The sequence below is a fragment of the Anser anser genome, assembly GCF_964211835.1.
Source record: "Anser anser genome assembly, chromosome: 5".
NCBI lineage: Eukaryota > Metazoa > Chordata > Aves > Anseriformes > Anatidae > Anser > Anser anser.
Genome location: NC_139725.1, coordinates 19,202,527 through 19,219,594, shown reverse-complemented (window position 1 = coordinate 19,219,594; position 17,068 = coordinate 19,202,527). Strand labels below are relative to the sequence as shown.

Genomic DNA, 17,068 nt, shown 5'->3' with positions numbered 1-17,068 from the left:
GGAGATGTTTCATTTTGAAGTTGCAGAACAAAGTCAGAAAAAAGCACTTATCATAACACACACACAATGACTACTACAGAATTTCTTACCATTAGGACATGTTTTCTCAGGTTGTGTCTCCCTAGCTTCTAGCAGAACTTCTGCACTATCATCACTGAACGAAGTCTCAATACCAGAATGCGTATCTCTGAATATTTCCACAAAACCTAGGTTTCTTTAATGTGAAGATATTCTGCCTTGATGCAGAAAATAGTTTCAGCACTTCTGTGAATGGCACAGTCTCTGAAGTACAACCAGCCCTTTTAATCGCAACAAGGCAATTCAGAATAAAAGGAAAAAAAGAAAGAAAAAAAGAAAAGAGGGGTCAAGGACTAGATGTGAGAGTGTTCAGAACATTATAGAAGTGGAACTAGGATTTTCTCTCTTTTTTTACTCTGTGTGTATATTATAGTTCTCATTCATATTTATGTTGTATCTTACAAGTGGCAGAAAACTGCTGTTAAACTTCATAATATCACTGCAAATATCCAAGATTTCTGCCCTGTCTGGTAGACCTCCTTGCCTCACTTACAAATTTCTCATTTTGTCTATTCTCAGAAAACAGAGCTTCCCCTTCAATATAAGCATTTGAAAAGAGAGAAGTCCTGAACTGGATGATCCCTTAGAGCTCAAGAGGGGCATCTCCAGTGCTATCTACAGGGGAAACAGAAATGTCGCAGGGTTCCAGGTGCTGCCCCACCTTTGCCATGCATAATTTTACTGCAAACATAAGCAGCCAGTGCCAGTAAATATCGCTCACTCTAACGAGGCATGGGACCAACACTGGAAATGAACTTGCCCCATCCTCAGCACAGCCAGTTCTGGTATGAGCTTAGTGGAGATGGAAGGCGCTTGAAGCAATCAGTGGTGACTTAGGAGTACCATGGGAGAAAGTCAGCCCACCACAAGCAAATCTGTCTGCTGTCTAGATGTACTAATGAAACACTGTAAAAGCAGAGGAAAAAAAAACAAAGAGAGAATTGGAAATTATATATTAAGATTTTCAGCATTTATTTTAAATCATGTTTCAGTCCACTATTTGATATTCAGTTTTGTTATTTGTTTTCTGATAATTAAAAAAATCATTTCTCTTTTGGTCTATATATTGAATCATGCAAGGCATGGTTTATACAGAATAGCCCCACTCCATTTTCTGGTAAAAGAAGACAAAGGTCAGCATTTTGCAGGCCTAAATCCTAAGTGTTGCAAGTTTCTGACACCAGGTAAACTGAAAAAAACTCTGCAATAATTTAACTTCTTTTCTTTTTGAATGAATGAATGTCTGGTGCTGGAAGGGTGCTGGGAGGTATCTAGAGCCATTGATAAGAAAGGCATTTGAGGACACTTAGCATTATCCAGGCAATAGTCAGCGTCTTCCAAAATACAGTGTCTCGGCAGGCAGGAGCAGAGATGTAGATATTTTAACATTAAAAAAAAAAAAAAACGTGAAGGATTCATTCTACTTCTAGGTAGCATTTTAAAGCTAACATGGTTAAGGCATGCCCAGTGCTGTTGCCAGCAGCTTGCAAACTGTTTACTTTTGACTTTCTTCTGTATAAAGGACGAGATCAGTGTTGTGGGTGCCATTTAGCATGAGTGTAGAGCAAGCTTCAGGCTTGTGCCTCAAGTGGTTTCACCACCAGACCATTCGTATTTTGAACAAACTCTCCCATAGTTCAGCTCATGTAAATTGCACTGCAGTTCCTGATATCAGTTGATGATCTGTTCTTCCATTTGTAATTCTGATATCTGAACTTTTTGGAACATAATCACATGGAATTAAGCCATTTGAGGCAATGAGTGTAGTCAAAGCCCACGAAATAAAACCAGGAGCATATATAAAATAAAAGTATTTATGACATGAGTATATAAATTATGAATTTTTTTGAATCTTACAAAAATTTTAGCAGACCCCTGGCCAGAATTCCAAAACTGGTGATGAGAGACAGGTGAGAAATAAGAATTTTTCAAGTCAGAGATATTTTTCTGTTTGTGGTTCATGTCATTTTATTTGAAAAAAAATCTATGATTCATCTCCCCCAAAAGACATATATGTATGTATGCATGTACATACATCACAATGGTATGTGTGTGTATGAAAAGTATATATATATATATGTAATATATAGAAAAGTTATAGAGAAAACCTTAAGGAAGAAAAAACTATTTGTATGACTGAGTCTAGCACTAAATTCCGTAATGGCTTGGGGCATTCAGATAGAGTAAATTATAAATAACAATAAATCTGTTTTTGCTGGAACTTTAAAACAACTTTGTTATTTTCTCTACTATGTTGCTTTGAAAATTATAGTATGTTTTCACTGGTCTGCCTTCAACAGGGTTTAGTTTCCATTTATGTGATGCAATTTACACTCCATTAATTTGAACTTTACCGGTAGAATAAAAAGACACCCAGAAAAACAGAGTGTGATATTCTAGCATTTTATTCTGTCTGTAGTGAAGTACAGGCTTCATTTCAATTCCAAGGACTGAGCTTGTAGAAATAGAATGTGTAGAGATAGAACTAAAGATAATATTAAACCTGCATTTATAAAACAGAAGTTTTCTGTACACATAAACCCACATTTGCATGTGTCATATAAGTTGATTCTTGCTTATGTAATATTTTGCCAGTGTAAGCATGCAAGACATAGGTCAGTTGTTAAAGTGATGCATACATATAACTTGCAAATTCCATTTGATGTATTGTCTACAAACGTGTGAATCTGAATAAACGGCAACACACAACTTCATATCGTGAGATGGAGAAGCAAACTATGATAATAAAATATCTCTTTCTTCATCATTCTTAAATTCCCAGAAGTCTGAGGCAGTTTTGAACCTTGCTATAAAAACAAAGCATTTTAATGGGTATTCATATATTTGCAATGACATTCCTATTCCCCTTGTCAGGAAGATGTTGACCCATTCTTTTTTATATATTGTCAGTACACTGAAGTTGTATAGACTTACAGCATTTTGAGAGAGACTATAGACTAAGCATGCCCTAACAGTAGAATAAAAAGTGGTTTATTTGTATTTTGCAATTTATGAGAAAATTTTCACGTGCAACACCTGGCCCGTTGCAGATCCAAGTGCAGCCATGGTACTGCTGTGAACGCTACTGGTGCTGAGATCAGTACACGTACCCTGTTGCCTAGAAAAGAGACAGTTGTTTCTTGCTGCTGCATAATATGCAGGAAATGCACTTGGCAACTGAGAGAATTAAGTTGATTCTGCTGTAATAAAGGATTGGTGGAGACTCAAATTTCCCATTAGATAGAAAAGCATCGTACTGTAGTTGAGATACTTCATTTTGAATGATTAGTGAAATAATATGGTGGCTAGGCAGTAAGTCCTATCACACAGGCACTCATCTGGAAAAATCCACTGTATTCTTACTAGGAGACCCTCTGCCATTAAGCTGCTATCTGACCCTGTATGTGAAGTGACAATAATGGTACTTAATGTCCTTTGCGGGTTGCTTGTTTATTTATTACAGCAGTGTACATTACCATAATGGATTAACAAGCCTATTTCCAACTGACAAAAAAATTACTTTTTTAGTTTTTATCAGTGAAATATGGTCAGTCATCCAACAATTTGCTTCTTTGGCATACCCTCCACTTGCTATAATGAGGAATAAACCAAGAGTATATCTCAAGAAATATATGGTTAGAAACAATGCTTTTATGTTTTCCATATTTTGTTATTTTTGCCTCAAATCATAGTTCAGTTCAGTGTGATCTGACATGGCTGAAATACTGAACCCCCACTCCTCCAAAGCAGTGTTTATTATAGAAACCCACAAACTTAACCTAACCTAGAGCAGCTTTTCCAACAGTGATATAATTACAGTAGTTATTGTTGCAATAAACCAGATGTTCCTGAACTGGAATGAAAGCACTTCCCCCTGCCCCCTGCATTACATTTGTTATATTGCCTCTTTTCAAGTTTCACATCAGCTGTTCAGAAAGCTTTTCCTTGGTTGAGTGTCATTTACAGATTCTTGCTGCATGAGCCTTTTAGCTTAAAAGAATGAAACACTAGCAAATTTTGAATTTTCATTGCTTTCCTTAAAACCTCAAACATGACAGTTATCAATGTCACTCATTCTTGCCCAGGGTCAAAGACATTTTTTGTCCTTTAGGATACTTTTACTTGGCTAAAAAAAACACTTCGAAAAAACTACTTAGTTTTCAGATTGAATGAGTACATTGTTCTCTACAAAAAAGAAATGTTCCCCTCCTCCAGATCAATGAAGTTCAGGCAGACTTCAGTGAAGACATAATTTTACCCCACCATTTTGAGTAACATGCTTGTTAGGCGATAGGGGTAGCTTTGTAGAACATCATCTTTTTAACTGCGGTATCAGCTGTGGTTACAACTGTGAACCATGAACAACCATTCAAGGCAAATAAAGAGCCCATATTTAAAATCCCATCAGAAGATCATAGTTAATCCTACACTAGACCATTAATTATCTATCATTATTTAAATGTTACACTTTCTATATTTTTAACAGTGCATTAGTCAACATATTTTTAATATTTTCCAGCCTAATCAAGTCCTAACTGCAAAGAATATTTTGCCAAGAAATAAGTGGACTGTGTTTAAACTACTAGGACCTTAGATACGAAAGTTGTTGTATATATTTTACTATATGTGCAAGAAAACCTGTCTAAGAGCAATGAATACGAAAAGTCAAGGAGAACAGTTAGCAGATTACTTTATTACACTTACTGTGCCATATAATAATACAGTAAAGAAACATAAACCGGTCTTCAGGTTTTGATAAGTTACAGATAAGTTCTCATGAAAATACAGGAACGGTAAGAATGAAGTATCTTATCAGCTATCTGAACGTGCCGTGGCAATCCTGGAAGAAACCTTTGTAATGTTCAGTTATACGTGCTACTCATTTTTCTGTTCATTAGTGGTAACCTATTAGTCAACCCATCCCTGTGGTAACTGTACTGTAATGAGGGAGACAAACCAGGGATGAATTCACCCATGAAGTGGTCTGCTAAATTTTCACTTAGTAAAATGTAAATGTTTCTTATAGAAGGAATTTACATGACTCTGAAACACGGTCCAATTTTTCACTGATGTGGTAGGGGATGCAGACATTGTTGGCCTGATTTTATAAAAATCTTTGAAAACAGTCCATAAAATATCTGAGGAAACCCAAGAGGCACCCACACGTTTGGAAGCAGATTATAAGACAGCTCTGCTGCGCAGCCACAGTCATCTCCCTGTGTTCAAAAGAAACTGTATCAATTTCACATTTTTTGCCTTGCTAATGAGAATGTGTCAAAACTGAAATAAATAAATAAGTAGGACCCCTGTCCAGGGAGCCTTGATGTCCTTCCCATCGTGGAGACCGGGAGGCCCCTGTGCTTCCTCCCTTGGCCGTGACATGCCCAGTGAATATTTCCACCACCCACACTTCATTCATTCTTAACTCTCCTCACCCACTCATCGTTACAGCTGTGCAAAGCATCCATTACAAACCCTGAAGCCATGTGAAACCTACCTTCTTAACTTTGTTATGTGCTTCACACAGCTGGGATTGGTTGGGCTTTGGGTAAATTACCTTTTGAGACGATCTACCACGGTTTCATGCAAATTTGGGCCCAGGCTAAGATGGATGATTTATGAGTTGCATATTTTGAAAATCACTGAGAGAGTTTCATATCACTGCATCATGCTTCACTGTGTAGATCTCTGTCATATTCATGGTAATCAAAAAAGATATGTGTATAGGACACTGCGAAAGGGAATAATGTCCCAGATGTGCTCTGTGCATTACAAACAGTTCCTGGCCTGAAAGACCTGAGAAAAAAATGAGCTCTTTTTAACTCTTTAACACTTTATTGATTCAAAGTGTAACTAACTCATAAATTTTTATTACATTCCTTTGTTTAGCACGTACACATGTCAACAGCGTTTCAATTAGATACGAACTTGTGCAAATAGTTGCCGTAACTATGCTCTCAGACAGGAAGTAGAAGGAAACCCAAACTACGAAATTCAGATTTGGAGCTAGATTTTCTATTGTCAAAATGAGAGATTTATTTGGTTGGTGATAAAGGTCTGAATTTGCAAAATATACAAAAGTAAAAAAAAAAAAAAGATTCAAAGGACAGGATTCAATGTAAGAGGCTCTGTGACTTCTTAGTCAGACAGTATTAAAGAAACTAACAGTGAACTTCACATTTTATTTTTTAAGGGAAGCTCAGACTATTTAAGGCAGGAACACCAAACAAATCACTTAACATCTCAGTTTGTAACAAAAGAACTTCCTTCATTTTGGTTTGTGACATGACAACTTTTTATCTGTAAAACAATCTTTTCTCTTTTTTTGTAGTGAATGAGTCCATGCAGAAGATCATGAACACATTGCCAAATCATATTTGCGAAACACCGCTTCCTGCTGATACCCAAATATTAATGTAAGTGAAATCCAAATGAACTGCTTTAGTGTGTGGTGAATGTTGCATTGTAAAGAGGTGATTTCAGTTATTTTTTTAAAATCCTTGAATGTGGACATTTATCAAAGTGCCTTCAAGATAAGTGGAAAAAAGGCTTGAGGCAATTTGTATAAATCCTGAAAATGGCTTGAGCTGGAATTACCCTGGACTTAAAGTCATACTGAGAGAAGTATCGAGACATGGGATGCAGCTGAGCAAATGTAGATATGTACAGTGTACGCAGTTATAACTGAATGAGTCACCATAGCACGAGGCACTATCAGGTCTCAATTCACATTATCCTTGATATGTAAGATAGGTAAGATGAACCACAGCCTAGAGGTGCCTCTTTCTTCCCATCAGCTACAAGGTGGATGCGAGCGAACAGCTGATGAGTAGCTCTCTACCTCCACATTAAGTGAGGTGAGTGCCACTCTCAGTGTCTGCTAAACAGGGCTGAGTGCCCTCCCCACTGAAAAATTTGGTGGAGGAGGAAGGAAGTCAGAACACTCAGTGCTGCAGAGGTCAGCACTCTAGCCTGTGCCACTGCACACAGAATTCTTCCCTTGGTCAAGAATCATTAAATAAAAACAGTATGTAAAAGATCAGCAAGGAAACATTAACAGTAAGTGACAAGAGGTATTCTGCGAAGAAATGAGCCGCAAGAGTAAAATAGAAGCAGGCTAGTACTGCAACATCAGAACCCCAAAGTGTACTTACAACAGTCTTTAATCACCACCTTCACCATGTCCATTTGTTACTTGTACTTGTTGAAACATAGCATTCGCCTTTTACTTAGGGCCTGGTTTTGTTGAAGTGCTGAGCATCCTCATCTCACATCAACATCAACACATTGTAGACTTATACCCAGGGAGAGATAAAATATGGCACGTAATGTTTCATATCACATATGTGTGGATAGCTGTGAATCAAGGAAACAATTGCTTTTAAATAAATGATGTGAGAGTAGAAAAGTGATAACATAATGCATGATTTGAGAGCAAAAGCCCAGCTCCTTCGAATTCATTTCAATAGCAGTAAAGAGTGGTGCCACTAGCAGTGCTGTTCTGAGGAGTCCATTGGTATTTCCACTGTATATTATTGATTGCTGGGGTTAGTATCTGTCATTGCGAGTCATGGTGAGCTGCAATTTAGTGTGGAAAAAAAAAAAAAGAATGTTTAAATAGCAGAAATGATGAAAATCCTCTCTCCTCCTCTCTCTGCATCACAAACAAATAAAATACAATTTTGAAATTTTATGAAATATTTCCCAAACCTCACATCATAAACACCTTCCTTTTAAATGAATGGGTAGTAAACAGGAAGATGAACAAGATAAGCTAGCTTAATATTTAAAAGATTTGCTCAACACAAATCCTTTCCTTTTCACAAGGGCTTTTGTTACAAAATGAGAAATACATTACAAGCCTCATTTAACCATAATATTAGAAGAAAAAAAAAAAGAAAAAAAAAAAGAAAAAAAAAAGAAAAAAAAAATACTGGCAATTTGTAATGAATGCTCAAGTAAATGTATTTGTTCATCTATCTGTTCCAAATACAAGTGTCATAAAAAACATTAGAACTGAAATTTACTCCCACTGAAGTCTGCAATAGCATTTCCATTGGCTGGAGGAGGACTTGGTCCCTGGGAAGTTCAGTTCAAAGATGATTATCTTTCTATCAGCAAGTCTAGGAGCGTGGACTCCATGGCCTTCCACATGAATGCTAAAGGAAATAAAGTGCTATAAATCCCTGTTTCTGCAATGATAAGTATTCTGGCCCCAGTTTAAGTATATAGAAATAAATTACAGTTATACGAGTTTTAAAATCCTACAAAATCTCTGGGTTACCACATCTGCTATCCTACCAAAGGTGTATCTTTCAGGGCTCTTGTTAAAACTGTGACTTAAAAAGCAGTCCAGGGCCCATTTCAGTGTTTGTTATCAGACGGCTCAATTACTTCAGTTACACTTCCTGGCTAAAGAAGGTCCCAGACTCTTTGTTTTGGCTATGTACAGAATTTGCCAAATTCACTGTTCATAATCCAGAAATAAAGACTGGTTTATCTGGGAATTTTCAAATAAATTGGATAAGATTGTGACTCAATTAATATAAAAGTAGACCTGTAAGGGCTTCCCAAAGTTGATTTTAGTTTGGCCTGGTAAATAACCAGTCTTTCAAAACTCTCTGGTGGCTAAAGGTAGTGGCAAAGTATTTTGGTCATGCATGTCAAGCATATAGGTCAGAAGTAAGCAGATTTCTTCCTGGTTCTTCATCCTTTCTTGTGTGTTTTATTCACAACTTTTCATTACTTGAGATGACTATGGTTTTGTACAGCTTTGAATGGTACTCTACACATGGCTGCACACTTTTGAGCCACTACTAAGTGAAATTCAGCACATCATAAGTTGTTCGGCTTGGAGAACAGGAGAGTTAGCTAGTGGGGGGAATCAGGTGTCCCTGCTGACATGCTCTCCGTTCACAAGATGCTTGAACCCTGCTGTCCTGAGCACATGAGGACTCATGTAATCAGGAAAAGATTTCTTGTTCTCATTCCCAGAATCTTTTCAGCGAACATCAGGACTGAAATCCCCCTCTCCGGGCTCCTCCCAGAGCTGTGCGCCACAACTCCTGCAGACTGCCTACTTCTCCTTCAGGTCTGCTTCTGAGCTCTCTCTGCTTTTGCGTCTGCTCTCTCTTTTCTACATACAACCCTGCCCAAAACAAACTCACCAAGGCTCCCCACCCAGATCTTTTAAATTCCTAGGCAACCTTGCATTTGCCTTTGTTTTGGGCAGAAACGTGTGCTGAACTGTCTTTTACAACTCAGAAGAGAAGGGCGGTGGTTAAGCCTACCATTTTCAACAAGGCTTAACCCAGCCTGTAACAAAACCCTCAGTAAGGATGCAACCACTTCACAACTGTGTATGTGTGTGTGTGTGTGGTATATGGAAAGGAATTTGCAGAAGAAATGGCCATCCTTCCCCAAATTTCCAGCTGGACAGGAGCCACAATCAGGATGAGGACAGTTTAGTTCATTTGACAGTTGCACACAGGAAAGATGCATAGTTCTTAGCAGTTTATTTCTGTTGGGACTAGAGGTACTGGTGCCCTTATGGTTTCTACTTCAGACATCAATGCACTCTCCAGCTTTTCTGTTCCGAGCTGACTCAATCTGAGCACCAGTGTGGAAGCCAAGGAGGCCACACTAGATGTGAAGTTTGTGTACTCAGCGATGCAGGTCTTCAGGGCTGGAACCGGCCTCCACCTGACCAGCTTGGAAGGTGTGGAAGAGCCTTTCCTGGTCTGCACTTGTCTGAGTTCACAAGCCAATCTGTATTGGCAAGCCTTTGCCTTCCTGAGACCATGAGATTTGGCATCGTTGGATTATCTATGGAGGTCTCTCTGCTGATGCCTTGCTGTAAAAAACTCATTTATACTCTGCTCATAGATGCATAAAATATTGCTTATTGAACTTGTGTGTGTCATGTATGTCAATACCCAATAATGCTAATGTTGATCTTAATAAGACAGCGTTTTGTAACCTGGGTAGGCTTGTGCGTGATGTGTTCAGTGGTGGCAGAAGGAGTTCTCCAAAGCAATGTAGTCAGTTGTTAGCAGCAGACAAGTTGTGTGAAGGAAGGGAGTAGTTAGGAGGCGCTCCGTAAACTGGCATTTTCTTACAGAGTTTAAGTTAATCTGGGTTATCACACGTAGGCAACCCTAATCCCTTTTAAATGAAGGTTCTGTTTATAGAATATCAAGATCAGGATTATAAATCCCAGAACAAATCACCAGGTATAATTAAAAGGAATAATGCCAGTTATATTTTCCAGTCATTCTCAGTACTTTAAACTTGGTCTCTGTACTCCTTGGACTTCTCACAGGTAAGCAGAGATAGTATCTCTGTGATCTAACAGTAACCCCTTTACTATAGTTCCTTTGTTTTTACCACTAGCTTGAAATACATACCAGTGTTACACATTGTATATGGCATAACAAACTAGTTAATTCTTTCAGTTTTGCATTGCTATGTTCAACAGTGCTTCAGAAGTATTTCCAAAGAAATTTCCAACCTTATTTACCTTTTGTATATAAACTCACTTTGCCTTTTTCATACTGTTTTTTGTGGTCATTTTCTAGCAGTCATCTTCAGTTCTCCAATGAGAAATTCACAGGAATAGAGAGGTTTCTTGACATGTCACAGAATATTAAAAAAAAAAAAATCTATTTAACCTTTATCACATAACTTTGCAACAAAAAATCTGATTCTGAGAGATAATGTACTTCCATCAAGGAAAGACAATTAAACAAAATGAAGTGCCACATGAACTAATCTTCCTATTGAAGAGGTAGCACTCCATTTTAAATTGAATACTTGTTAATGACTCCTTATAAGTAACTTTAAAAATAACTAAATTAACTTTAAAAAGAAAATGTTTACTGACAAGAAAAACAGAAAAAGGTGTTATGTTTTAGCCGTGTTAACTAGAATATATGTATTCTATCAGTACAGCCAATTACAGTAGTCAGTACAGTCAGTGGTAGTTAACTAGAAGATATTTGGTATAGTTAAAACAGTGGCTTGTAACACAACATACGTAAAGCACAGTAAATAGTGAGATTAGTACAGAAGCATCCAATTACAGAAGTTTATCAATTGCAGTAAAGCTGCATATAACTTTGCTTTGAGAAACACACCAGGCTGGAAAAAGGATAATTATACTTTGCAGGTAGAGAGCAATTTCCTGACAAGAATCCAATTTATATTAAAAAATTGGGCTACATTTTTTTGTTTTGATTTTCCACTGAGGGTGTAGGGAAAAAAGAATACAGACTTGTTTTTTTCCTCATTATTTGGTGGTCCTTCCTTGAAACTTTCCAAACCAAAGCCATTTCTCACATCTGGTTGGAACACAGATCTTTAAGACATTCAAGTAATTCAAATCAGATGTAAAAATCTAAGCTACACTATATGAAATTCAAGAACGATATAGTTCTTACAGGGTTAGACAAGTCTGCAGTATGGCACCTCTTTTAATCAATAACAGTCTCAGTTTCAGTTTATCTGTAAATATAATACTATAATTAAAAATGATCTACTGCATTAATTATTTCAATACCCAGTGTAGCAAATTACAGATTAGTGACACTTTACATCTAAAATATTATTAGCAATTTCTTATCACTTTACACGGCAATATGGTCTGTATCAGCTTATAGTTCCAATGAAAAATATTGAAGATCACTAATATCAATAAGCACTTCCTTATCTCAGCCATTTGTAACTGCTTGTATTGACTTTCATTACATTCGGGCAGTTCTGCTTATACCCAAATGGTAGTCATTAATTGCCACTAACTAAGGCACAACTATACATAATTTAAATTGTTTCCAATAAATGTTCAATTAATGTCTGTTATCTGCATTTAATTTCCATTGATTCCAGAAAGCTACTGTTGAGCTTAATTGCCACCATAATGAAAACAGTTTACCGTAAGTGTCATTGGGTCTCCAGTAATACCACTGGACAGCTCAAGGGACAGATTTCTCTCTTACTGTCAAGCAATAGGGAGCAGGGCTACACAGAGATCGCAGTGCGAATCAATGGCTAAAAACCCAAACAGCTGCAGCTGAAGTTGACCAAAGAACAGTATTTACCTCAGCAACAAATGCATGCTTTTCTAGGATACCATTCCAGATGGCCAGAAAATATTCTAGAGGCTTTCTTAGGCTTAGTATGTGAAAATAAAAGGGAATTACAACAGACTTTTGAAAGAAACATAGCATTCTGGCTTGAAGTGTGTTCCACTTGGGTTAAAATATTATATCTGACAAAGAGTTCTAGACCAACAGAAAAATCAGTGCAACTTGTTTAATCCTTCCCCCCCTCCCCCTCCCCATTTTATTACAATTTTATCCATGCAAATACTTTGGCTGGCTAAGGACTGTAAACAAAACAAAACAAAACCCTTATTTGTAGGACTGTTTCAAATATTTTTGGGTAATATATAGGTTCATAGCAACACCTTCAAGTAACTCATTGAGATTGGATCATTTTAACATATTGTTGGGTATTTTACATAAAAATCAGTTACATTTAGACTCTCAGAAACTGCCAATTCATGAGAAAAAAAGCAATGGCTTAAGAGTGATGATCTTGTCTAATGTTCCTTTAGAAGAGAAAAACAAAAGAATCAACTTGCTGAAAATCAAATGTTACTACATTTTCAGAATGACATTTTCGATTTAGCATTGCAAATATTTTTTTTCTTATTTTCTGTACTATTTCAAATTGAGATCTAAATGAAATATTTAGCTTTTATTCAAACAAATCACTTGATTGACCAACAATATTTTATTCATAATCATGCTTTGTAATCGCTTTCTGGATTCTTTTATTGCTTTCATTAGGACTGGAAGTAAAACTCACCCCTAAGACATTCCCTGAGATGAAAAATCTGTCTCTCAATGAGCTTCAGTTAATTAGAATATTTTTTTCATTATCTTCACTTTCTGAATATGTTCAAAGTCTTATCCAAAGTAGAGTTTATTAAAATAGACCAGTCTTAAATGACTAAAAGCAGAGCTTTACTGTCAAGAAATTTGTGTCAGAAGGGAAGGATTGCTGCCTTCTAGCTGTGAATACTGTTAAGGTCTGTCCTGCCAGTCAAAATGGACCTCCTGTACAAAAGTTGCCACACATGCCACATTTTAGTATGGTCAAATCTCTTGTCTGCTATGAAATGACAGTACAGTATGTGTTTCCCTATGTTTTTATTACAGCTTAGTGTTCTTTAACAGTTCTGCATTTCCTTAGAAAATATAGCACACATAAGCTGGAGAGGCACAAATTACCATTAGATCTAGGACTAGATCTAGGATCCCAAAATTTGAAGACAATCCTGGTAGCTATTTATAGTGAACTGTTATTCTATTGTAGTGAATGTTCATCACTTATCATCAATTTCTCAGCACAGGAAAATGTGTGACTATCTCCACTGTCCCATTTCTGCCTTCTTGTATCTATGCTGCTCACCACAGAAACAGGGATCCTGTTGTAGACTTGACTAGTGTCCTGTAGACCTGAAATCTGTAGTGTCAGGACATTCTTGAGAGAGAGTGAAATCCAGAGAGAAAACCCAGATTTTCTGGCTTGCAACAGTTGTAACATGGCTAAAACACAATCAGGATATGCTCCCCCACATAGCAGGCACCACAGGGCACCCGGTCCATCCAGTCCCTGCAACACCATGGACCTCCTAATTCCACAAGTTCACCTCAGGCAAGAGCATGAGCTGCCACGGCATTAGGTACAGGGTGGTGCTTGGGGGTGAGGGAAATTCCAAAACAAATTCCTGCCCATCTTTCCAGTTTATGAGAGGGAGTTCTTGGGGTGGAGTAAATTAAACAAAGGAAATAGCATTAACAAATCAGTGCAATTTTTCTGTATATCCCTTTTTCTGGTGCAAGAAAAGGTGACCTCTTTTGGATCTTCCTGTGAAGTTTGGAGCATAAAAGGAAGGACAGGTTTTAAAGACTGAAAATTCTGTTGTGTAAAATACCTTAACACCAGTATTTTGTGGGGGGAAAAAAAAAAAAAAAGTAAACTCAAACAGTTGTATTACCAAATGGCTAAAACCAAAGCTTCAGGGCCTCAACACATTTTACCCTGAAACTACATGGCAACTGGAAGAGCTTGCAGTAGGCAGACAATTGCCACATCTCTACTATTACACTACAAAGAGAGAAAAGTGGAGAGAAGTCCACTTTTTTTCCTAGAGAAAGGTCACAATATCTCAGTTATTGGCTTCCATGTTGCCTCTTCACATCACAGAAAAGCTACACTGCCTTGTTTCCACTGATTAGTTCCTCATCCCACTAGGGAAAAAAAAAAAAAGGCAAAGAGGAGTGAAGAAAGGACAAGCAAAGGGCTGAACAAACCAATGAACAAATTAACTCATTTGTTTTGTGGGTGAAAACACAGTCTAAGAAGCAATACTCCATCTGCACCCCACAGGAAGTTCAGCTCTGCTGTGGCTTAGAGCACATCACTGCAGCCAGGTCAAGAGGTGACAAAGTCTTCGGCAATAGTTAAAAACTTTGCATCTGAAACAAAAGTGACACCTCTGAGAACCAAACCCAAATGTTGAGGGTAATGGGCTACAGGTTAAGAGACAGAGCATCCAGGAATTGCTGAGCCTCTCAGGCAGCCCTGAAATGCAAACCTGCATAACAAGGAGCTTATGCACATCCTGTAGAGGACTGATACTGTAAAGAGCTGATGCAAAGAACTGAACAAAGGAAACCATTTTGCAATGCACAAAAAAAGGAGGAATTTTATTGGTCTTAGAGAACTTTTGAAACCTTATCTATTAACTATTTACACAGACATCAGTGGTGACAGATATTATCTGCGATTCCTTTTGATTCCTTCCCTTTCATGCCAACATTACCTCTGCCAGCTCAGGTCTAAGCCTCTCCAGCTAGCCCACTGTCAGCAAGACTTTTGTGAAACACTCTTCAACAATATTGTGTAGAAGACAGAAGCTGTGTGATTTCTGGTACATCGAAGTTTACATCTCTCAAATGTCCCAAGTATTCATGAGCACATTTGTGACAGCTAACAGTCTTCTAAAGGCCTCCATCCATAGAGAAGATGTTAACTAGTTCACCTTAGGATCTCTCAGAAAGAAAGGAAGAGTCATTACATAGCAGTGGCATTTATCTCAAGTACTGATTGAAAACGAACCATCAGTATTTCATGCAGATCCTGCGTAATAATCAAAAAAAAAAAAAGATAAAGCAAGTAAACCTTAATTTATTTTATTTCTAGTTCTTTTAAGATCTTCCTATTGCCTCCTATTGCCTATTGCCTCTGGTTTTCTTGTTTGTTTGTTTGCTTGTTTTTGTGGGTCAGATGTAGGCTCAACCCACAGCCATGTTTTAGTCCAAGCTCCTCAGTGGAAACCTCTCTTCGTAGTATCGAATACTAACCAGTTTCTCTTCTATGAGTAAGATTTAGAGATTCACATTTCCTTCATATTCAACAAAAATGAGAATTTCATTCTTTTTTTCCCCCAAGAGTACAGGTGAGGATCTCCTCATCCACAGTTAGTAAGCATGCAGAAGAAACTATTACAAACAAGCAGAACAAAATGTGTGCAAAATATAACAGATCTTAAAGGAAAGTTGTCTTGATGCCACAGTTGACATGAGCTCCAGTTGGTGAAACTCGTCCTGTGCTCTGACATTACATGAAAGCACTTGTCTTAAGATCCACTTCCTTGAGCAAATTACCAAAGTTAAACTGAATGCTGTTGAGTATGCCACTTTCCAACTGTAGTAGCAACAGAGAATTGTTGCTGTCAAGAGCCAGAATTGTATTCGCATACGTATATTTTTTGCCTAATTAAAACAAAAGCAAAGTTTTGGAAGTAGGTCATATAAGGAAAGAAGTGGTAGTCTCCAAACTCAGCTGCAGAGAAGTTTTTCCTTCCTCAGAATAATGCTGCAAATAGCTTCGTATAGACACCCACCATGAGAGCAAATAGCTGTTCCTGCCTCCAAGTTGAAAAGAGGCAGCATAACATGCATAGCATCTCCTACTAGTGCTTGCATGTCTTGAGCCCAATTTCCCAAATAATTTAAATTGAAATCACAGGCTGTAACCAATGTTTTGTCACACTGCACCAGATAAGGACATAATTGTTTTTCTCTTCCCATGCAAGAGTTTCCCTGTTCATTTGGATATTCAGATTGCCACCATAAAAATAATTTTGCTCTTCAGCCTCCTGAGGTTTAAAACCTCAACAGTTTGACCTTCATTGATAAAATCTCCCGATTTTCCAGGCTCTGCAGCCTGGAAGCAAAAAAATGAGGATTAGTTAAGGACTGTGGCCAGCTCGTGAACATTTGATAGCTCCTCCAATGCCACAGCTCATGCTGTTTTCCTTTCACACAGATTACCTTGGAAGCCCTGCCCGATGGGGCAGGTGCTCACAGGAGATAAGCAGCAGTATGAAAAGTTTGGGAATTAATCCCATTGTGCAATAAACTTGACATCTAATCTACTACTTAGATTTATAACACACCCAGTAGAGTTTAACTAATTTACCATTGCACTGTTAAACAGCCTTTGTGGTCCATGTACCCTTCCCAACACTTTTCAGCAGTATTGTAGAAAGACCCATTTTACTGTAAGTAAAGGTGCTCCACATGCATTCTCCTACATGTTTTTCAGTTTTTCGTGTGCAGACTTTCACTCAATCCTGGACAACAAACTCAGATGACAGTGGCATGGAGATCCCTTTTCCAGCTGGATTCCTCTGGCAAAGGCTCTCCTGGTGGGCAGCTTTTGTGGGGATTTGGTCATGGACTTGGTTTCTAGCCACATAGCTTTATCAGGCCTCAGGTGCTTTTGAGAATGTGCAGGACTTTAAAACTTGTATACTTTAAATCTGGAAAAAAGATCATACGATCCTTAAGTACATTTGGGGCTAGGCATCAGTTGAGCAAGGGGTTTCAGGGCTTAATTTCAGGTTAAAGGCATAGTA

The 17,068-nt window shown here is 37.8% G+C and overlaps 1 long non-coding RNA gene across 1 annotated transcript in view; it reads left to right on the top strand.

Moving 5' to 3' along the window:
• LOC310900457 overlaps positions 1–17,068 on the top strand; it is a 288,227-nt gene that overhangs the window by 239,003 nt on the left and 32,156 nt on the right. The window contains exon 7 of the long non-coding RNA XR_014585138.1: positions 6,410–6,494. This is a non-coding gene — a long non-coding RNA (uncharacterized lncRNA). The remainder of the gene's footprint in view (positions 1–6,409; positions 6,495–17,068) is intronic.